Source organism: Talpa occidentalis, unplaced genomic scaffold (genome assembly GCF_014898055.3).
Source record: "Talpa occidentalis isolate TD23 unplaced genomic scaffold, MPIMG_talOcc4v2.1 talOcc4.11, whole genome shotgun sequence".
NCBI lineage: Eukaryota > Metazoa > Chordata > Mammalia > Eulipotyphla > Talpidae > Talpa > Talpa occidentalis.
This window is the reverse complement of record NW_023601104.1, coordinates 35741906-35765481: the sequence shown is the minus strand read 5'-3', so window position 1 is coordinate 35765481 and position 23576 is coordinate 35741906. Positions and strand designations below refer to the sequence as shown.

General features: G+C 47.7%; 1 protein-coding gene and 1 long non-coding RNA gene across 5 annotated transcripts in view; both read right to left on the bottom strand.

Moving 5' to 3' along the window:
* Positions 1-23576, bottom strand: part of THSD4 (thrombospondin type 1 domain containing 4) — a 594279-nt gene that overhangs the window by 94154 nt on the left and 476549 nt on the right. The window lies entirely within an intron of this gene.
* On the bottom strand, positions 6206-13900 carry LOC129144790 (uncharacterized). The gene is made up of 3 exons (XR_008549411.1): positions 12947-13900; positions 7972-8200; positions 6206-6248 (listed from the first exon to the last, which is right to left on the bottom strand). It is a non-coding gene; the product is annotated as an uncharacterized LOC129144790 (long non-coding RNA).

Sequence of the window (23576 nt, the reverse complement as noted above, 5' to 3'; positions counted from 1 at the left end):
GCAAATCTGCAAGATGTAAGTGTAATATACAAAAATTGACTGCAATTTTATATTCTGGCAGCAAATAACTGGAAAATGAAAGATAAAGATCCATCAGTACAATGTCAAAAACAAAATACTTAGCACTAAATATAATAAAAAAATGTGTACACCAAAAATTAAAGAAGATAGCTGAGAGAAATTGAAGGTCTAAATAAAGGGACATATATACCATGTTTATAGATCATAAGGTGCTATATTATTGAGAAGTCAATTTTCTCGAAATCGGGATGTTGAATCTATAGACCAACCTAAATCTAAGCAAGTCTTTTAGAACCAGAAGTTGGAAAACTGATTTTTAAGATTTGAAATTGCAAAGAAGCATGAATAAATAGCAAACATAATTTTGAAAAAGAAGGAAAAAGTTGGAGGACAAACTATCTGACATTAAGACTTACTATAAAGCTATCATAAATAAGGCAGTGTGGTAGACATATAGATTAGTGAAACAGAAGCGACTCTAGAAATAGAAACACACATATATGACTGACTGCTTTTTTACAAAGCTGCCAAGATAATTCAATAGAAAAAGGGTAATCTTTTCAACAACTATTCTATACTTATGTCAACACTCACCAAACTGTATACTTAAAATAGATCCTTATATTCAAATATATTCACTTATATTCAAAATACATTGAAAAATTCTCACAAATCAATGAAAAAAATAAAAGCAAACATCTAATGGAAAAAATGAGCAGGAGTCTAGAATAGACATTTAAATATGTCTCATAAATATATGCAGACATGCTCAATCTTGTTATCAGGGAAATGTAATTTTAAACCCAAATGAGATTCTCCTATGCATCCACCAGAATGGCTAAAATAAAAAGATTGGTGATACTAATTTTAATGTTGGGGGGAATATAAACTGGCACACCCACTTTGGAAAACGGTTTGATTTCATTTACCAACCTTGAAGACACACATATACTCAGTGACTTAGCAACTCTGTCCTTTAAATAAATACAAATACGCATGTACAGATACATACATTTATACAAAATAGTGTAACACGTGCACTAAGAGACATCAGCAGGAATGTTTATAGCAGCATTATTCATGAGTCCAAATGGACAACCCAAGTGTTCCCCAACAATAGAATGAATAAATTAAGTGTGAGCTATTCATACAAAGTAATTCTCACAGCAAATAATGTGAATAAGCTACAGCTTCGTGCAACAATGTGGATGAATCTTGCAGACATATGTTGAGTAAATAAAGCTGGACACAAAATCAAACACTGAATGATTCCACTCATATTGTTTTTTTAAAAAAAGTAAAACTAAATGATAGTGTTTAGCAAAGCATGCTTACTTGATAACAACATTATAAAAAAATCAAGAAAGTGATTACCATGTACATCTGTGTATCAGTCAGCATTCCAGAAGGAAAGGGGAAACCTATGACTACTGTGGATGCTGGATTTACTAGGGAATCAGACCTTATGTAGTTGTGGGAGAATCTGGAGAGGTAGGGGTTCAGAAAGGGGAGTTGGCAGAGACAGAAAAGCTATTAATCAACTCCCTGAAGTGCTGTTTGGCATGGCGTAGACGTTCAGAGCTTTCCAGGAGAGCCAAAGCAGGCAAGCGCAGCTGCTGGCCTGGGACTGCTGGAGAGAGGAGGCCTAGACAAGGTTAGTGCCTCTGGAGCTGCCATATCTGAGAGTTTGGAACTGACTAGTTGTGAGATGGGGTGCTGTTGGCTCAGCCAGTCTGGGAAGTGAGGGCAAGCTGAGTCTGCAGGCCCTATACATCTCAGCACATACGACCATGACAACCTTCAGAAAGTAATAGCTGTACTTCTGCCTTCCAAATCTGGTTTAAAAAAATAAATGGGGAAGGGGGAGGAGACACCTCTCATTGAGTTACTCTATAGGTACCTCAGGGATCCCAGGAGGCCTGGTTCCAGCTGGGCTAAGTTGGCACAGCCCAAATCCCTCTGTCAGCATGGAGGTGGCGTCTGCAGGGCAGGACGGTGTTAGCAATATACCGGTGCACAAGGGTCTTCTAGGGCCATAATTAGATGGCCGTTGTCCCATCTACAGCCACGGGTGAGCAAAAGGCTCTTTCTACTCCTGCTCCTCCCAGGCTCCTGTCAATCATCCTGAGGTCGCATGAGGGGATTGAGAAATGCTGTGGGACTCCATCTGCCTAGACGCTCCACACAACCATCAGTTCTCTGGGATCTTGCCATGTTCTCTTTCTCGCCTTCGGTGGTAACTACAGGGGTGCTCACACTGGAGCTGTACATTTTGTTTTGTGAAATGAATGTATGTCATGTTACAAAATCAAAAAAAAAATTAAAGCAACTATGACATGTCCCTTTCCCTTCCCACCTTCAACTCTGAGGGAATTAGGCCCTCAGAGTTCTTTCTGGATAACAGATGACAGCAAAACTGCAAGGAAAAAAAGCATTTTACCTTCTGGCTTTTACATTTCAAAACATAAGCCCTTCAGTTAATGGAAAATTGCAAAGCACTATACCATATAGACAAATGTCAATAGTGGACTTGGATTAAAGGAAAATCCAGACACAGACATTACTTGGGTAAATCAAACAGTGTTTACTTATCTAAAGAAAACAGAAGGAGGCCCTGCAGTCAGCACACAGGGCAGAGCCATGAGCAATGTTATTTGGGACAGAGAGAGGCGACACGCAATTGACTCACACTTGAACATGGTAATGTCTGAATGAGGGTCACATCAGGCCTTATTGAAGCTCAGCTGCCCCTATTTGTGCAGCTTTATGTACTGGAGATGAGTTTAGTTCTATTGACTGAGACCGGTGCTGTCGCCGTAGCTACTTAATAGAGGAAGGTACTTTTATGTTTAAAACTGCAGTGGTTCTGTATGTGGTGAGTGTGCCATGCGCCAGGGACCGCCTCATCTGAGTCAGAGGTCCTCATTGTCTCAGGGTTGTCCGTATATGATGTGATCACAAAGGGCATATAGCATGACTCAGTTTGCTTAGGCACAAACCATTCTTTGCCTCTCCACACTAAGCAGCCCATCTCTGTGTCCACCAAAAGGCCAAAAACCAAAACCAAGAGCTATAGCCTAAGAGGATAGGTCACTGTGTGTTCTCACCTGTGCTCACAATTGCAAAAGACTTTAAACTCCAGGAACAACCATGGGGTTTATTTTACGAACAGGGGAAATAAAGAGCTCACTGGATCCACAAGTAGTGGCTGCCTCACCCAGAGAGCATCAGTGATGGTTGCCACTGGTCACCAGGAATATTGGACAGCACTGGCCAGTAGTGATGGCCACGACTGGTCCCACAGAGGCAGTGTCAGAGACACCCAGTGTTAACAGCTCTTTGTGAGTGGTTGGGTTATCCCAACAGTAAACAGCTCTTTGAGACACCAGGCCCAATACACACAAGTACCTGTTGGTGGTCTCAGGGTGAGGAGAATGAACCCTGCTGAGGCCCTAACAGACCTGTGGCATCTGAGGGTGCAGGGTGCTATCTATGCCCAGTTTTCCTGGTAGGGCTTTGAGAGGTGGTGAGACCCCAGAGAACACACACATACGGGTCCACATCCTGGGCCCCAGTCCTCTGCTTTTGAATTTCAGAGTCGAGATTCTTATTGGAACACACACACTCTAAAGTGTCCTTTACAATCTCTAGCTCGCCTGAGGGAGGACGTCAATCCACGTAGGGCCTGTCACAGAGGATTGGATCAGGCAAAAGAGGTAGATGCCCAAGAGTCGGGGCCTACTTCTTACCCAAGTCTGATTGGAATAAGAAGCCAACTACCTGGCACATCGAGCCCCACCACTCCCAATCCTCCCAGAAACACAGAAAGGTGGAGGCAAGTCCGGGAAGGATTTAGAACTGAGGGGTCTGAAACTATTTTGGGATGAGAACAATTAATTCTTACATTTATCGCATGCTTAAATTCGTGAAATTTACTCTGGCTACTTTGTCATTAGCAGCTAGTAGGCTCCCTAACACCCCAGGAGCCAAATGAAAGGTAATGCTTACCGCAAATGATTAGATCCATAATGGAGGAATTTTAGGCAGAGGACTGTCTAATGGGGGTTATTTTGCATGGGAAGTGGGGGTCCTGGGTAATCCATGGTGCATCCGGTTTAAGATTTTATGCATGATGTAAGAAAGGCTTTCAGAAATTCTGGAACTTCTTTTTCTTTTCTTTTTTTGAAGATTTATTTATTTATTTATACAAGCACTGGGTACAGTCAGAAGCGCGGGAGGGTAAGAGAATTCACCAGAGCCAGAGCGGGGAACAGAACAGGCAGACCGATGAAATACACTGCTGAGGGGAGCAGCGGGCAGCAGGAGAGGTCTGCACGCCATGTGGGATCCTCCCCGGCAGCCGGGGATCAAACCGGAGCTGCAGAGGCTGCGGGCAGCTTTGCAACCCAGCGCTCAACCGCTGCGCCACCAGGGGAGGCCCAAGGAACTTCTTTTTCTTAAGGGTAAACTGTGGGCTTCCCTGGTTCAATCCCCGGCTGTCCCTGGCCACCGGAGGAGGGTCCCACATGGCGCGCAGACCTCTCCTGCCGCCCGCTGCTCCCCTCAGCAGTGTACCTCGGTCCTTCTGCCTGCTCTGCTCCCCGCTCTGGCTCTGGTGAATTCTTTCGCCCTCCCGCGCTTCTGACTGTACACAGTGCTTGTATAAGTAAGTAAATAAATAAATCTTAAAAAAAAAAAAGTTGTTGGGAGGGAGTTTTTTTTTTTTAAAAAAAAAAGGGTAAACTGTAATTGTGTCCTAAAAAAATAAATACCAATCACTGTTTGGATGGATGCTGGCCAGGTCTGAGCAGTGTATATGAGCTCTTTTCATGGGAGAAAAATATGTGTTCATTTATTGAGCCGAAAAAAAAAATCCCTCAAGTTTTTAAAAACCAATGAATCAGTCTGTTTGCAGGTGTGGATTGTGTGTTCCCCAAAGGAACTAAGATTTCCATGTCTTTGTCTCTCTTGATGTAAAGTAAGGGACTGATATTGAACTTGCTGTAACCTCAGGTTAAGCCATAAAATTTTCTTTGTTAAGCAACAAAGGAGTCTTTGATTGTTGAACTATGCAGGGACAAAACTTTGGGAAAGGAACTCTTATGAGCAGTGACTGGCTTTTCTGAGGACCCTGTTCTGACCCCTCTAGACTCTGAGGGAGAGGACAAGGATGGGAGGGAGGAATAAACTTGGCTTGATGGGCTGCCTGTTGTCAGGAGCTGGCTAGGCATCCCACATGGTCTGCTTTAGATTTCTCATACGTCCCCTCATGGGGCAGGCATCACCCCAATCTGCTTACAGATGAATTCACTGAGCTCTGGATGGATTAAAGAAACTGGCCCAAAGTCACACAGCTAGTTAATGAGCATGCCAGGATTTCAACCATTTCAACCCCAAGTGGAATTTCTACCACTCTGGGCTGCCACATCCAACAAAACAAAATGCAAAAATATCTTGAAGCTCTATGCCAGACCTGAAATAGGGTTCCATCTAGATTTTCTCAGCCCCCACCCTTCATAAGATGCTGTGTGGCACCCTAAGATTGACAGCAGCAAATAGCTGCAGGCACAACCACTGTTCAGATTGAGTCTGTAAATTTCAGGTCATTCAGATCTCCATTCCACACGCAGACTTTATTAATACCCCAGTTTCAAGTTCAAAATGTCATGTTTGCTAAAAAATGAAAAAAAAATGAAAGTGCCCATTGGGGTGCTCACAAGTGAGGTTCAGCTGCCAGGGGACACGGACCAATTGCCCAAAGAGATGATGAAGAAGAAGATGCAGCCTGGGTTCCAAGCCCTTAGAGGCAGTGATTTTGAGGCTGTTTGCCTCTAACCTTTCAAAATTCCTGCTCTGCAGGCAGGAAGAGGCATCAGCTGGAAATGAAGGCAGATGAAAAGTTGAATATTCAAACTGACATTCACTGAGAATGATGAGAGAGGGAGCTTTAATAGCAGAACAAATGACTGTCCTGAGAGAAAATGTCAGGCAGGCTATTTTTTCTTGAACTTTCATTCCCCATCACTCCACCGTCCACCCACACACTCTTAAATTTTGGCTTATTTGAACTTCAGGAGAGTCACCAGTCAGGCAGGAAGAAGCAAAATTAGGATGGTTCCAAAGCTGTGGTTTTCAGGCTAATAAAGTAGTTGAATGAGAAGGCATTGGAGAAAACTGCCGCGGACCAGCACAGCAGTAGACGATGAGGCCGTCTCAGGGTTGAGAGACTGCGCAGGGTGGTCAGGGATTCGGTTAAAGAAATGACAAACAGACACACTTCAAGAGTGAAAATCTGAGTGTAATTTTATTTGAGTTGGTGACCAGTATATATATGTTTTCTAAAAGCATAGGAATGGCGAACATCAGTGAAGAAATCAGCTTGCTTATAGGTTTAGCTTATCATTGACAGGGCAGTGATTTACATCTGGACCCAGGCGCATTCCTAAGTAGTTAGGCTATTAATTTTTCTTTTTGTTTTATATGATTACTTTTTGTTTTAACTACTCACTATTACTATTAATTAACACAGGTGAATTTTACTTTTCACAATGTAATATTTTTATCATTTAGATTAATACTAACAAGGCTAAGTATACAACAGAGAAATTATTAAGCTAGCAGTTCTATTAATACACAGAGTTTAGTAACGTTTCATTTGAATCAGCCTAGTTATTAGATTTTGTATGTTCTTTTTTAATCGGCAAACCAATGACCTTTTAAACAGAGAAAGAGAAAAGATTTTAGAGAGACAGTTGTATTAGAATAAAGTTTGTGGGTCTAGAGAAGGTGAGATAAGTTTCCCAGCGGACAGCATTCCTGTAGTGGCTTCTGGTGGTCGTTATCTTTCAACAGGCTTCCGTCTTATCTATGTCTTCAGGCGGTTTTTTGCTGTTCTCCTCCTGCGCGCTGGTTGCCCAGCCGGACCTAGGGATTCCTAGAGGTCACTGCAGGAGGAGGTGCAGCAAGTATATCTTCAGGGGGTTTTGCTGTTCTCCGCCTGCGCGCTGGTTGCCCAGCCGGACCTAGGGACCGTGGCGCAAGCCATTAGCCCTAAGGGTCACTGCAGGGGGAGGTGCAGCAGGTCCTCCTTTGTTTTTTTTTTAAAACGGAGTTGGTAGGCGTACATGTCACGTTGAAGGCGGTAGATCGACCTGTGAAGTGAGCGGACACAGAGGGGAGTTAAAAGACAAAGGAGAAGGACAAGTAGGGAAAGAGCAATGAAGGAAAGAACAAGATGATACCAGTGAGTAGGAGTCAAAGATTGGAGAGTAGAAGCTAGAGAATGGGCAAAGGAAGAGACTGAAGTATCCAGATGAGATTTACTGACAGCAGAGATTTCAGATTGGAGAGACGAGAGGTCATGAGAAAGGTCATTGTTACGCCAGATACCCAATAGGTGATGTTTGGTAAGATTTCAATGGAAGGAAGAGTTATAATGCAGAGGCGTAACGCAAATGAAACGAAACTGAGCATGGCATCGAGTAGACAGTTGTTGTTTGAGGAGTTGAACCTCATCGCCAATAGCAATAACAATTTCTTCCAGAGCATTTAACTTTCTTTTCAACTTGTAGTCAATGTCCCGCTGTGTAGAGAGCGCCATGGACACATTTTTGGTAAGGTCATTTACAAAAGAAGCTGTCTTAGCTTCCTGAATTAAAGCAACAGAGGAAGCAGCTAAAGAGGTAACTAAGGAAATTAATGCAGCAATACCAAGAATAAGAGCAACAATAAAACGTTTAGGACGAAGAAGAGCATGCACCTCATCCAAGATTTGCATGGCAGTATTATCATACCAAGGCATATCATGTAAATCAACAGGTAACATAACATAGGGGGGTCTTTTGAGCAAGACCACCACAGGATATAGACGAGCAAGAGAGGGGGTAATACAATTAGTAACCACACAACCGGAACATTGGACAGAATAAGAGTTCCCACGGGATTGGATACGTGTGGATGAAGCATTTCCCAGGAGCAGAGCAAAGGGGTATCCAACGCAGGCACGCACTGGGATCTTAGCGGTGTCCTGTCCAGGTTGTTTGAAGTGTACATCATCAAAGGCAGTGAAAAGACGAAAGAGTTCAGGCTTCATGACAGAGCTTTCTGTCCAGGGAACCGGGTTATTCAGTCCTGCCAATGGAGGCAAGCTTCCTCATCATTTTCAGAGGTCTCTGGAACCCTACGAACAAAGCAGTAGTTTCTCCACATTTTAGTTTAGCTCTATGTTACTCCCTGGAAGAATTGTACTCAAAGCCACACAAAAGGTTAGCTCTGCTAGAAAAAGAAAAAAAAAATATATATATATAACATTGCTGTAGAGTCTGGTCAGTCAAAACAAGAAAATTTTGTTGAATCAAGGCAAAACGTAAAAACATTTTCAATGTTATGTCAAACAAAACAGTAAAAATCAGGTGTATTTTCAACAGTCTATACAGTTCTTTGTAGAAAATTTTTACTCTCAAAAGTTTATCATTTTGAATCAATTGAGGCCTTTTTTTTTTTTTTTTTTGTGTAGAAACAAGTCCTGCAGACATTAAACCATTGAAGTATATAATATTGCAAGGCAACAATAATTATTGACAATTTACATACATATTAGGTATTGAAAGATTTTGTTTTAGAAAACCAATGTTAACATTTTTGTACATGCCAAAGTTTTACCATTTTCCCAAGTGACAATGCTTCCCTTCCAGTTTTACTTTACTAGGTAAACCAAATCGAACAAATTTATCTAACGGCTTTTCCCAGAGGAAAGGGAGAAAACTTGTGGAGTGTCTCAGGAGCTCTACTGAGGTTCCACAAAATTTCCTTGCATCAGTCAAATGACAGGCTACCAAATTTGTACTTGAATTTAGATTTCCGGGAAGCTTTGCCATAAATATTAGAAAAACAACAGAAACAACAATATTAAATTTCTATGAAGATACTGGCTTAGTTTAGTATTACAGTGTTGACAATTTTACTGAAATGGCCTGTGTGGCCACATGAAAGCAAGCTTTAGTATTAATTAATCTTTTTTATTATGTGAATAAATTGATTAAATAATGCAATACAGTCAAATTTCCAACACATATTATTGTTTCTTTTCAAACCCATTATTTGCAGGTTTTATAAATCAAGGCAAATAAAATTCACTTCCCCTCAAACCTTCTACAACTTACTACATACCCTCAATTTTAGCTTTTTCTTTATTCTTCCACATTCTGGCACAACCAGATATTTTAATTTTAAGACAAAACTACTTTCCCTTTTCTTTTTATTTTACTTACTATCAGTTATCAATTGCTCTCCCTCTTTTTTTCAGACACCACTAAAACTTTCAACAAATCATGATGTTGGTTTTCTTTCAGTATTCCAGAACACAAGGAGGTGCTTTGTGTGTTCACCACCCCAAAATGCTACTTAAAACATTGCAGATTTTTAAAATTGACTTAAAAACAGTATAGCTTGGTTTTAATATGACAAAAAAAATTACATATATAAGTATATATATATATATATACATTTCTAGTTAAGGAAAGAAAACTTTAAAGATACATTTACACAGAGTAGATTATTAATATTTAACACTATAACTTTAAGGATATATGCTTTGAATTATATCATAAAATTTGAACTAGCTCTTATATATTAAAAATTTGGATTATGATCTCAAAATTTGTTTTTATTAGAACTTATATAGGCGCCGTTTATAACTAGTCCTCCGGAGGTAAAAAACAAAACAAACACAAAGAAAGACAAACAGATACAGAGATTTTTTTTTTTTTTTTTTTTTATACATTTAAAGTTTTGGCCATGTGCATATATTTTGAAACACAATTATTTTACCAATATGTATGAAGATACTGAGGTTTTTAATGAGTTAACAGTTAAAATCTGTACACAGAATAAGTGTTTAATTTTAATTATTACCAAAGACTTTGGGCTGGAGACCACAGCAGTCATGGCAGTTTTTACTAATTATTTTTGATAAGAGAATATTTTTGGAGTTTACATTTTTAAGAAATGATTTTTTGGCTTTAGGTTGTTAACACATTATCTCACTGGGAACGGTCATATTTTAAAACATAAAAGAACACTGTTATCTTGAAAACAGGAGAAGAGATAAATTTTTACAGTCTGCCTGTAAAATTTGAGGTTTAGAATTTAGCTCAAAAATGTCTGTATTATTACTTTATGTTTTACCAGGTTAGTTTGTTTTAACAAGAAACTTAATTTTTTACAGGTCCAATAAGTAAAATTAAAAGCTTTTATTTAACCAATAAGCATTTTGTATAGCTTGTTAGCAGGTCAAAAGTAACTCAGCAGTTTTTGCCTAAGACAATTTAGACTTTAAAATCAGAGAAACACAGGGAAATGGAATTTTTTTTTTTTTTTTTTTTTTTTTAGAATGAACCAAAATAGTTATTTAAGGTGGATGGATAATAGAAAAGTTTAGTCCTTCACAGCAGGAAGGTAGTAGAGACCTGTCAGTGATCCCAACACTGGAGAAAAAGTCCAGGCAGCTGCTTGTTGAGATCAAGGGCAGCCTCCACCAGCCCACTGCAGTGGGTTTATACTATTTTAATAAAAACCTTTTAGTCATATTATAGTCATATAGTCTCATACACTCATATTTAACCATTTTTTATCACTTTAACAATTGTGAATGAACTTTGAATACTATTATTTATAAATGCCTTATTTATTTATTTATTTATTTATTTTTAAAGAAACAAATGGCAAAACTTCACCAGGGGGAACCTAGCCTCTTCCCCAAATAATTAACAGGAAAAGATTGGAGTTTTTTTTTTTTTTTTTTTTTTTTTTTTTTTTTTTTTTTTTCATTTAAGATCATGTCACATTATCTCTTATTTGTTTTTGAGTTTTTATTTTTATCTCAACAATTTTAGTCAAGACCGAGCTGGAAATTTGGGCTGGATTTTGGAATGGTTTTATAATTGGGAGTCAGATGCCTCTGCAAAGAGGTTAGTATTGGCTCTAGAATTAACTTTTGGCTTTTGAAAAACAATTTAACTATTTCAAGAATCCTGATCACTTTTTCTAATACTGCAGGCTATTTTCTCTTTTACCTTTTGTTTTGCATCTTTCATTTTGCCTCCAGCCAGGCAAAAAAACGACCTATCTGTTTAGGTAATTGTTCTGTTGATATGGGGCTGTCAGCTGAGTCCTCTTTGATGTTATTTAGGGATACAGACAGCCATAAGTTTTTGAATTTTTTTTTTTTTTTTTTTTTTTTTTTTTTAGGTCTAATTAGTTCTTTATAGAGGGAATTAGCATTTTTCCATGCAAGTTGTTTAAACAACAAATGTTGTACTCTGGAAGATGGAAGAACCTTATCCAGAGCATTTTTTAATCTGGCCACAAAATCCTGGTATCTTTCATCCTGGCATTGGTGTATATCAGTAAGGTTAGCAGGCTTATGTTCAGGTGAAGGAAGATTTTTCCAGTCAACTTATTAATTTTGACTAAGACATTTTTTGGTAGGGCAGTCTGTCTGCGTACCTCAGTATATTTGTCTGTTCCCATGAACATAGAAAGGGAAATTTTCTCAGCCTTGACCTCATCATCATATTTTTTAAAGAAGGCATGTACTTGGTCCTCATATTCCATGCGAAATAATACATACATTCCCGAGGGAAGTACAGCCTTGGCAAGATTATGCCAATCATAAGGGGTCATCCAGGTGGCCGATAGCATGTCAATAATTTGATAAGTATAAGGGGAGTTATGACCTGTTGTCTGAACAGCTAACTGTAATTTTTTTAGGGTTTTTATAGGGATGGCCTCCCATGCAGGGCCATCGTCATCAGCACGAGTCAAAGTCGAAGGTCCGGCCACGGGAAAGGCAAATGAAAAATCTCCCATCTTACTGGCCTCCCTTGCTGATCCTAGAATGCCACCCAGCGGCCCTCGATGGGCCTTGATATGATTAGTATTATTATCTAATGCAATTTTAGGTTTGGTAACAACTGGAAAAAGGTTAGCGGGTGGGCGGGAGGGTTTATCATTTTTGAAAGTCAATTTATCTAGCATTTCAGTATATTCATGATCATTAAACTCATCCTCTGACTGGGAAAGGGATTCCTTCAATACGGGAGCAGAGGCTTGAGCGAATAATGACGTCTTTAGATCATTATTGTTTTTAGGATTATCCTGAACTTCATCCTGTTGGCCTTCCCACAATTCTGCCTCAGTGGCATCAACCAGCAAATCTTTAATTTGTACCCACAAAGACAAAGCCTGTTTTGGAACCTGAGACGGTCCATGAAGGCCATAAAACTCTCTCACTTCTTTTTCTACTTTCTTCCAAGTTTCCAGTGACAGACTGCCTTCTTCTGGAAACCACGGGCATACCCGTAATATGAATTCATAAAGTTGCAGTAGAGCTTTTTTATTTACCTTAATACCTCGTGTTTCAATCATATTTTTTAATATAGATAGAAAAAGATCTCTATTTTTGGTCTGCTGTTGACCCATGGTCTCGTGGTGCTTTCGTTCACTCAAGCAGAGATTTCTTTCAACTGTGCTGTCCGGCCCGTGTCCCTCGCGGGAACTTGCGGAGGCGTCTTAGCTAAGGTCTGTCCGTATAAGTCCCGGACCAGGCTACTCCGAAGAGCAGATGACCGTTATGCCATATGACTTCCTCCACGGGAATCGCGGGTGCAGCCCACTCAGACTCCGTAGCTACGAGGCCGTGGAGCCGTATTCATGCACTCTCACACACACACAGCACCACGAGCATTCACTCTTAGAAAAACTTCTCACTATTTCAAACTGATCACCCTTTATCAGCAAGCTCCGGACGCTTCAGTGAGGATCCTATCCCTGACTTTTAAAAGAGGGTATTTTTAAGGGAATCACATTCACACTCACACACAAGAAGGGAGATAGCTTACCCAAGCGCAATCTCTTCGTTACTCACCTCTCCTTTGGGTGGAAAAACTCAGCAATATTTGAATTCGGGCCCCACGTTCAGGCGCCACCTGCCGCGGACCAGCACAGCAGTAGACGATGAGGCCGTCTCAGGGTTGAGAGACTGCGCAGGGTGGTCAGGGATTCGGTTAAAGAAATGACAAACAGACACACTTCAAGAGTGAAAATCTGAGTGTAATTTTATTTGAGTTGGTGACCAGTATATATATGTTTTCTAAAAGCATAGGAATGGCGAACATCAGTGAAGAAATCAGCTTGCTTATAGGTTTAGCTTATCATTGACAGGGCAGTGATTTACATCTGGACCCAGGCGCATTCCTAAGTAGTTAGGCTATTAATTTTTCTTTTTGTTTTATATGATTACTTTTTGTTTTAACTACTCACTATTACTATTAATTAACACAGGTGAATTTTACTTTTCACAATGTAATATTTTTATCATTTAGATTAATACTAACAAGGCTAAGTATACAACAGAGAAATTATTAAGCTAGCAGTTCTATTAATACACAGAGTTTAGTAACGTTTCATTTGAATCAGCCTAGTTATTAGATTTTGTATGTTCTTTTTTAATCGGCAAACCAATGACCTTTTAAACAGAGAAAGAGAAAAGATTTTAGAGAGACAGTTGTATTAGAATAAAGTTTGTGGGTCTAGAGAAGGTGAGATAAGTTTCCCAGCGGACAGCATTCCTGTAGTGGCTTCTGGTGGTCGTTATCTTTCAACAGGCTTCCGTCTTATCTATGTCTTCAGGCGGTTTTTTGCTGTTCTCCTCCTGCGCGCTGGTTGCCCAGCCGGACCTAGGGATTCCTAGAGGTCACTGCAGGAGGAGGTGCAGCAAGTATATCTTCAGGGGGTTTTGCTGTTCTCCGCCTGCGCGCTGGTTGCCCAGCCGGACCTAGGGACCGTGGCGCAAGCCATTAGCCCTAAGGGTCACTGCAGGGGGAGGTGCAGCAGAAAACCTATGAGGGGCCAGTTTTAAAGTGACCCTTTCTGCCTGTGTCAATGTTGGCTTTGATGAGCTTTGGGATCGAGGCTGGGAGTCTTTTCTGTGTGCCTGCTCTGAGCTCTGGCCGATCCTGAAGTGGATTCTGCGTAATTAGGTCCAACAGAATTGTTGTGTTTCCAGAGGACGTGTTTGTTTCAAACAAATCGGCTTTGCAAGGATGTTGCTCAAGCCCCGACTGGCTTATTAAGAGATAATGAGTCTGTGTGCAGTCAGTTTGTGGCTCATTTGGCTTTGCCTGGTGTTGGATTCTGTGTGCTTATGGGGCTCCCCTTTGGGTTTTTTTTTCCAAAGAGGGAAATGACGCATGTGCAATATTCCTATTATTTACACGAGGGTGGCAAGGTCTCAAAATGAATGATTCAAATTCAGACTAGGTCTGCTGTGGCTTGTCTTGGGTTTTTCCTGTGACCTGGTATATAGTAGTTGCTTAATAAATGTCAAGTGGATAGATGATAGATAGGGGTAGAGGGTCCAGAGGGTAGAGGGTCCAGAGGTTAGAGGGTCCAGATGGTAGAGGGTCCAAGGGGTATAGGGTCCAGGTCCCGTGTCCCGGCAACGGGTCTGCCCCTGATCTGTCCACGGGCCAGTCTTCTCACCCGGGGTTATGAGTCTTTTAGCCACACCCAGTCTTCCAGCCATGACCCTGATAGTCTCTTTGTCTCAGCACTTTGTTCCTTAGGGGTCTCCAACATATCATGACTTCATGTTTCAACTACATCACACACACACACACACACACACACACAGAATTTGTTTTGGCCTCCCCTTGCTAGACGATCTCACACACAATCAGTCCCTTCATTCTGTGCAATCACAGGTGCACACACGTTGATGACTTTATTCCTCACCAGCTCACATACACTCCTGCGGTTTCTCATTTCTCAGCTTGTCTCTCCAACATACACAACATCACTTCTCCACCTGTTATCCCACCGTACCCATCACAACTGATTCTCACCTGAGGCACCTCTCTCTCTCTCTCTCTCTCTCTCTCTCACACACACACACACACACACACACACACACACACAGAGTGTCTTCCTGGGCTGGATCTGTGGTGATGGATGGACCCATTCCCTGGGATCCTCCTGGAGATTGTCACCAACTATTAGTCCCTCTCCAGGCCTGGCTAGCCTTTGGACACATGGATTCTCAGGTGTGTCTCAAGCACTTCCGGAATTCCTGTTTCCAAAGCAGAAGGATTCTTTCCATTGACAAGGAAAGCTCCCTATTCCCAAATTCCCCAGTCCCTGCAGACGGGTGGTAGGAGTAGACAGGTTGATGTTGTGCGGGAAGAGCAAGAGTCCAGGGTTCTTCTTGGCCTCGGCTTGCCATTTCAGTCCCTCCAGCGGTTTTCTTCAAGGTTTCGGACACACATCTCAGCTGCCCCTCCCCGCTCCCTGCTCCCCACAACTTGCTCCTCACCATTCGCTGCCATAGCAGAATCTCTGCTACCATCATCAGCATCTGAGCTCTAGGAGGAGACAGAAAAGGACAACGTGCCGTCTGGCAGGACACAGGGGATAACGATCAACGTGGGCCAGTTGATCTGGAAATTTCGTTCTATTCTGTCCTATTCTTTTTTTTTTTTTTTTGGAATTTTTTATTTATGCATACAAGAGCTGGGGTACAGGCCAGAGGTGTAGGGGTGAGAGGATTCACCAGAGACAGAGTGGGGAACAGAAAAGGCAGATTGACTGAAACACACTGCTGAGGGGAGCAGCAGGCGAGACAGGACAGGTCTGCTGCACCATGTGGGTTTCTCCCTGGCCAGCTGGGGAATCGAGCTTGTGCTGCAGAGGCTGTGAACAGCTTCATAGGTTGCGTCTTAACCCCTGTGCCACCAGGGAGGCCCCTATTTTTTGTTTCTGAAGAAAGGAAATGAATAACCATTTTAAGTATAGAGTATAAAAGGTTGCTGGATATCATATATAACTGGAACACGTGTGTGTATATATATATATATATGTATATACTGAGCTGTGTGTATATAAATACACACACACACATTTTGAACATATAGTGGGTAAGTGTGAATAAGCAGACCCTTGTGCATCTTCCCCTCTTTTCGTTTGCCTAAGGACCCCTGCCCTCTGCCAAAGAGCAGGACGGTGGTCTTTCAGACATGAGTCTGCTTTCTCCTCCTTTGTCGACAAAAACAACCACTTTTCTTTTCCTCAAACTCTGTTTCCTTTAATTGGCTGAGGGAAACTGAGGTCTCCCTTTGGTATCATGGAGACACTTAACACCAAATGGAAAAGAATGCAAAATTCTACACAAAGTGGAAACACCCGATTTGGAAGAGAACCCTATTGTACACTGCAAAATAATTGAGTTAACTGTTCTTTACTTAATTAAATTGGTAATCATAATTACATACATGTAATCAATGAATCCATCTTTAAACACAAAACATGTCCCCTTGGCAAGCAGAATCACTATTTTTATTAAGTAAAGTAGCCATCATAAAGGTAAACGAAAGAATACATTGGACACTACGTCTGAAATTCAGTCAGCGTGGATGAGAGACGCAGGTGGGCGAGCTCAGGCCACCACAGACGGTGGCCTAGGGGTTCTGGGAACCCCAAGCGGCCTGCTCGGCCGCCATCTTGTGAGCTGCAGCTCTGGCTTCCTGCCCCAGGTCAGAGTCCCCCCAACACCCTTCGTCAGAGCCCATGGGATCAGAGCCCAACCTTAGGAGGTGTCTTCAAATCCACCCTGAGCTCATGGCCAGATTGCTCCTGGAGGGCTGCGCCAGAAGGTGTGGCCACAACGCCCCGCTGGGGGCCAAGGACACCCGGGGCTTGGAAACAAGGATGCCCAGCCTAGAAGCACAGGAGGGGGCGCCGGGGTCATGGACGGAGTGACCTCTGCTCCCGGGCCCAGGGTGGGGGTTCTGGCTCTCTCGGACCCTTTTCTGACTCGGTGCAGGTCAAGACACCGCAGAAGCTGCTCAGCTCCGGCCTTGCTGATAAGACAGAGGCCAAGATCTTGGTGACCACAACCTGGCCTCCTGCAGCTGAGAAGCACCTGGGGGCAGACTTTCCACCGCACACCACCCCCCCTCAGCCGCCCTTGATTGAGCACATTGTCTAGCTTCACCCCTCCCTTCTCTCTTTGTTCAAAGGGAAACTAAACAGGTGAGATCCACACAAACTTAAAAAGCAGGCCTCCCTGGTGGTGCAGGGGCTAAAGACTGCACTGTGAAGCTCGCCCCAGCCACTGCAGTGCTTCGCTTCTCCTGCTGGCCAGGGAGCTAACCCACTTGGTGCAGTCGACCTCTCTTGCTTCCCTGCTGCTCCCCTCAGCTGTGTATTTTAGGTAATCCACCTGTTCTGCTCCCCACTCACTCTCTGGTGAGTCCTCTCACCACCACCCCCTCCCTGCACCTCTGGTCTGCACCCCCAGTTCTGGTATGCATAAAGAAATAAATTTTTTAAAAAAATCACACGCACAAAGGGCAACCCCCAGAAAGGGATAAAGTGTTCTCACACCCTGTGTCCAACCAGGGCTTCATCTGCAGCACTGACACAGACACTCACACACAAGAGCAGTGAAGCCAATGACTCTGATACATGGCGAGCAAAGGATCCCTGTGGTCACTTCAGAGAAGAGACCCCATCACTGTAGACATGGGCAGACACTTGGTCATCCTTATTCTAGGAAGATTCAAATGAGCCGCAGGAGAGGAGCCCGAGTGCTGTGAGGGGGTCCAGGAGAGAACACTCCATAATGCCTGAAATGCAGCAGCGGGTGGGCCCCATGGACAACAGCTGAGCAGACCCCACACACCTGCCAGTGTGAACACAGGGCTTGGAAACGATGCCCAGCCCAGAAGCACAGGAGGGGGCCCCGGGGGTCATGGACGGAGTGACCTCTGCCCTGGTGCCCAGGGTGGGGGGTTCTGGCTCTCTTGGACCCTTTTCTGACTTGGGGCAGCTCTTGGGCTTCAGTGGCCCTGCTTTGGGACAACCCTGTTGGGCTGGGTGGGCCTTTCCCCATGGGGGGGACGGGGAACCCTGGGTGCTGGATTTGGAAACCGCATTTATCCCCTTTTCTTCGTTGCACACAAATTGTATTAAACTTCCTTTCCACGAAAGGCCTCACGCACTAGCGGATGTCTTGTCTCAATGCACTGGACAGCAGAACCTATTGAGAACAGGCAGGTTTGGGGGTGATGGGGTGTCCTCACCCTGCCCTCCAACACTTTGTTGGAAAGCAAGTGAGAATGACTAAGGCAAATATCCTCTGTTGACTTAAGAGGTGAGGAAAAAATAGTAAAATTCCTAGAAAAAAGAAGGGATTCTAGAAGCAAGCGAGGTTGTTGAGCTTCAGAGGAAAGGGGAGAGCGGACAGGCCCAAGGGGAAAATGTCAGGGACTAGCAGGTATTAGGAAGGAAAGGTCAGAAAAATAGATTGCGGTTATGGGGGTACTATTACAGAGTGATCCTGGGGGGGTCTCTCTGAGGAGCGATTACTTGGCAATGACGTGAATGAGGTGACACAGGGGGCACTCCGGGCAGAGCGAGCCTCCCGCGCAAAAGTCCGCACGGAAAATGTGGTTATTGTCAGCGAAGTTCATAGGGCCTGTGTGTGTATGGGGGGGTAGGGGGGTGGAGAGTGGAATGAAAGCTGAATTATCGCCCTATTTTTGTCTTGGTGATTTGATAACCCGCCATAGGAATGGTGATTTCATTTTCCCCTTGGTGGACACCACCTAGGAAGTCAGCCCCAAGTCTGGGGAAACAAACTAATCAGCAGCCATGAGGGAAATACATACATACATACATAAATGATTGCACAGACGTGAAATCCAAAGAGAAAGGGTCAGACAGAAAAGACAGGGCCTCCCTGGGGGTGCAGGGGTTAAAGAAAGCGCAATCAAGCTCTTGCCAGCCACTGCAGCAAGAGATGGATCCCCCACCAACCAGGAGCATCGCACAGGGCTCAGCAGACCTGTCCTGTCTCACCCGCTGCTCCCCTCACCAGGGTATTTCAGTAGATCCGCCTCTTCTGATCGCCACTCTCTCTGGTGCGTCCTCTAGCCCCACCCCACCCCCACCTCTGGTCTACACCCCAGGGCTTGTATACACAATAAATAACTCTTGAAAAAAAAAAAAGAAAAGAAAAGCGCCCTCCCCCAGCCCCCCACCCCGCCCCAGTGAGAGGCAGGGGCACACACTAAGCCCTTCATGGTGTGAAAACGAGGAGCAGTGTCAGGAACAGCTGCCAAAGAGAAAAGTCGATCAGATGGAAGATGCTCTCACCCAGTGGGAGCAGGTGCAGACGGTTGAAATAAGCCGGGGATTGGATTCCACGTGGGAACCGAGATGATTTATTTTGGGGGGCGATATGCTGGGTCCCTGGAATACTTTGGTTAAATGCAAAGTGGAGGACTGTGATGAGAACACGCGGAGTGCTGCGTGTGAGGTTCACTCCGCGGCGTGGCATGGGGAGCCCCTGAGCTGCTGGGAAAGTCTCCCGCACGTTTGCAGGCACCGAGGGTCGGTTAGTTTTCCAGTGTCTCTCCCGAAACACACAAGAACCTGCGATCCTTTGCGGGGCGGCCCCGAGCAGATCCAGGGCGCGCATGGTGGTGGGGCTCAGGGCCAGAGCGGGGGTCTGCGGCGTCCAGGCAGCACCTCCGGCTCGGGCGCCGGGGCCTCGGCGGGGTCACCTGGGCCCTGGGCCCGGGAGGCGCGGGGGCGGGCGAGGGCGCACACCTGGGGGCCGGGGCGGAGCATATAAGGCGGCGTCTCAGCGGCCGGGCGGGCTCGGGCCACCAGTGAGAGAGCCGGGAGAGGGAGAGCGGCCGGGAGAGGAGCAGACCCCGCGGGAACGCCGGAGAGAGCCCCGGGAGAGTCCAGATCCCCCGGGCGCGGGGGAGCCTGCCCGCCCTTCAGCTCCCCCACCTCAGCCCCGCCTCGCCGGCCCCTCAGGCCCCCGGCCCTGCGCCCGCCCAGAGAGCGCGGAGAGTCTGGGTTCGCAGGGGCCGGGAGCCTCCCCCGCAATCCCCCGGGCCTCCTGCCCGCCCTGCCCCCGGGCGCCCGGCTGCGCTGTCGGGGAGAACGCGAAAGGCCCACGCCAGCCCCCGGAGCCCCGGGACCCTCTGCCGTGTGGCCCGAGCCCTCCCGAGCCAGCCCCTGCAGCCACCGCCAAGACCGACAGGTGCGGGCTGCAGGGCCCGACGCCGACGGGAATGCGGTCCCCGAAGGCCTGGGGGGGGAGCGGAGTGGGGGGAACGGGGGGGCGCGCTCCGCTCTGCGGGCTCCCGACCCGGCGCCGCGGCGGGACGGTGCGCACGGCGGGGGCCGCCCACGGACTTGGGCCCCGCTCAGAGCAGGCCTGGGGTGAGCGTCCCTCGAAGCTCTGCCCGCGGGGGGCGGACGAGCCTGGAGGCGCCGCCCGGGAGCTGCCGCAGGAGACCTGGAGGGGAGGGAGGGAGCTGCCGGCGGGGACCGGCCCAGGACCCCGACGCGCCCTCCGCTCGCCCGGCGCTGCCGAGGCCCGGCCACGGACGGCGGGGACTCCCGAGCACGCCAGGGGCTGGGGGCTGGGGGCTGGGGCGGGGGACGCCTTCTCCGTGGTGCCTGGGATGGGGAGCGCGGGGATCCTCTGGGCGCCCCCGGAGAGGAGAGTCGGGGTGGCCTTACGCGGCCTGCGGGAGGGTCTCCGCAGCCGGCGGGAGAGTCTCAAAACGCCGCCCAGACGCGCCAAAAGCGGGCGTCAAGGCCAGGAGCCCTGGACGTGCGGGACGCAGCCGCGGGGCTCCCGGAGCAGCGGAGCCCCCTCGCGGCACCTCCTCGCGGCACCTGTGGGCGAGGCCCGAGGAACCTCGGGGGGCGGGTGGGGCCCGGGCCTGTGGGGGAGCCCACGGCGGGGAGGGGACCGGAGCGGCCCCGCGGGGAGCGCGCTCTCCCTGGTGGGCCGAGCCCACGGGCCAAGGGCCGGCCTGAGGCCGGGGCCGCCTGGCAGCGGTGATGAGACCTGGTGCGGCGGGGCGGCAGTGAGTACCCCCGGGGCTGGGCGGGTCCCCCCAAGATTGCTGAGGGTCTCCGACCTCGGAGTGCGCACAGCTGGGGGTGGGGGCGGCTGCGCTGAGACCGCAGCGGGGAGAAGGCTCAGGAGCCGGACGCCCCTGCTTGGGAAGGCGGAGTCCGCGGAGACTGAGCAGTGGTTCCCCCTGGAGGGAGCGGAGCTGTGGGGGGGGCAGTCTTGAGCGGTCTTGGGAGGGGGGGGGCGGGCAAAGGAGCTGCTCATTCAGCCTTCCGGGGTGCCCTGGCTGGAAGGAGCGGGTTTCTGCTGTGTCTGTTGTGACTGCGCTCCGCGGCGCCGCTCACCTGCGTGGGTCACGGAGCGGGGGTGACCGGCCGGGAGAAAGGTGGAGATTGTGGAGAGACAGCAAAGGGCTGTGTGGACTGAGGGGCAAGCGACGGCTGCTTCCTTTCGGGGTGTGCGCCGAAAACCTTTGTGCAGACCGGGGTAGTGAAAAAAGGGGGCGTTTGGGAGTGCAGGCTGTGGTCGGCAGCCTGAGGGCGGGCACCTGTCGGAAGGGGCGGGAATGCTTACGGGGCACACGTGAGCTGGGGGCTGCGAACATAAAGGTTGCTGCAGACAGCAAGGAGCTGAGGAGCGCCAACGGGAGCGAAGCAACTGGAAATAAGGTAGAGGGGGTGGAGGAGGGCCCAGGGGGTGGAGGAGGGCCCAGGGGGTGGAGGAGGGCCCAGGGGGTGGAGGAGGGCCCAGGGGGTGGAGGAGGGCCCAGGGGGTGGAGGAGGGCCCAGGGGGTGGAGGAGGGCCCAGGGGGTGGAGGAGGGCCCAGGGGGTGGAGGAGGGCCCAGGGGGTGGAGGGTCCGCGTCGGCCGGGCTTCGAGCGGGCGGGATCTGGCGCCCCCTACCGGCGCTTCGGGTGTCTTCAGGGTCTTTTCCCGCCCTCGTCCTCCGGGTGGGGTGGGCAGGGTCTGTGTAGCAGTGCTGGGGCTGCACCTGGCGGCTCCTCTGCTCTGCTTCGCCAGGTGAGGCCTCTTCCCCATCAGGGATGCGGGTTGCTGGCAGCTCGCGCGGGGGTGGGGTTTGTGGGTGCGGTGATTTTTTTATTTCCTGTTGGGCACGTCACCCCTCTGCCTGTGGCTAGAGAGCGGGTGTCTTCCCGGAGAAGTGACTCGGGCCCTTTTGCCACGGGGTCTTCGGGGCACATGCTGCTCCCGGGGGTGTGTGTGCGGAGGGTGGAGGTGACGCCCGCATCACAAGCAGCGCGTGCAGGCGCTTTTCTCGATTCTGGGCCTCCCTGTGTCGTGTCGCGCTGGTGTCTGTGAGGTGGAAATGGTTCTCAAGTTTGCATTGACTCTGTTGCGCTTCCCTTGGTTCCCATGGGGCGGTGGGCGGGTCCCCTTCTGGCCTCCTTTCGCCTCCCCGGCAGGGAGCCAGAGCTGGCGCACTGAGGTGGGCAGCCCTCGCTTCTGCTCCCCCACCCTGCTCGAGGGTAGGGGCTTGTAGACAAGAAAGTAAAAAAGGGGGAGATGGTGAGTGTCGGCCAGGGGGGGTGCTAAGAGGGTTCAGGAAGTCCTGGTGATGCAGCAGCTGGAGATCCGGGAGGCCTGGCAGGGTGCATGTGCCCCTGCTCTGCTTGGAGGTCCCCCTCCATCGGTGTCTCAGGGTCACAGGCCAGGTGGGGGCCTTGAGAGGCCTCTGCTGAGGGCTGTGGGGCAGAGAAGCCTGGACAGGGGTGGCACTGGGGCTGGCGGGCAGCCGCTACCAAGGCAGGGAGGGACCTGGTGGTCAGGAGCCCCCCCTTCTCCGGCACCATCCCTGGGGTAGAAGGACACTGCCCTGAGCTCGTTCTGTCCGTGATTCCAATGGCAGCGCCATCTCTCATACAGCTCAGGTTGTGCTCAGCTTCACAATAAGAACTGGGGGACCATTTCAGGTCATCTTCATGGGCCTCCCCGGGGGCGGGAGGGGTTACAGGCTGCGCTCTCCAGCCCTGGCAGCCCCTGCAGCATGAGTTCCACCCGCCACCACCAGGAGCAGCCCACAGGGCACAGCAGACCTCCCCGGTCTCCCTGCTGCCCCCCTCAGCTGTGGATTTCATTCATCCGCAAGTCTGCTCCCCACTCTGTCTCTGGTGAATCCTCTCACACTCCCGCACCTCTGGCCTGTACCCCAGTTCTTGTATGCATACATAAATTAAAAAAGAAGGAAATGTGTAACTAAAGAAGCGTTTTACAGTTACAGGTGACCAGTCTCTCAGGTAGGAATGAAGGAGTTGGTCTCCCCCATCTCTTGCAATTCCCCCCTTGTTTGACAGGTCTGTTTCTCCCATTCCAAGGAGCTGAGAAAAGCAGCCTGGAGCTCACCCATCTCGTGCAGACCCCTTCCCCTTCCCTCCTTCAGCTTCCCTTTATATTCCCTTTGCATAAAGACCCCTGCCCTCTGCCCAAGCGTAGGACGGCAGTCTGTCAGACAAGAGTCTGCTGCCCTCCTCGTTTGTCCAGATTCAACCACTTTCCTTTCTCCCAAACTCGGTTTCCTTTCTTGGCTGAGGGAAACTGAGGCCGGCGTTTGGTAACAATGGTGCAGGCCAGAGCCAGGAGCTGGATGCCACTTGGGC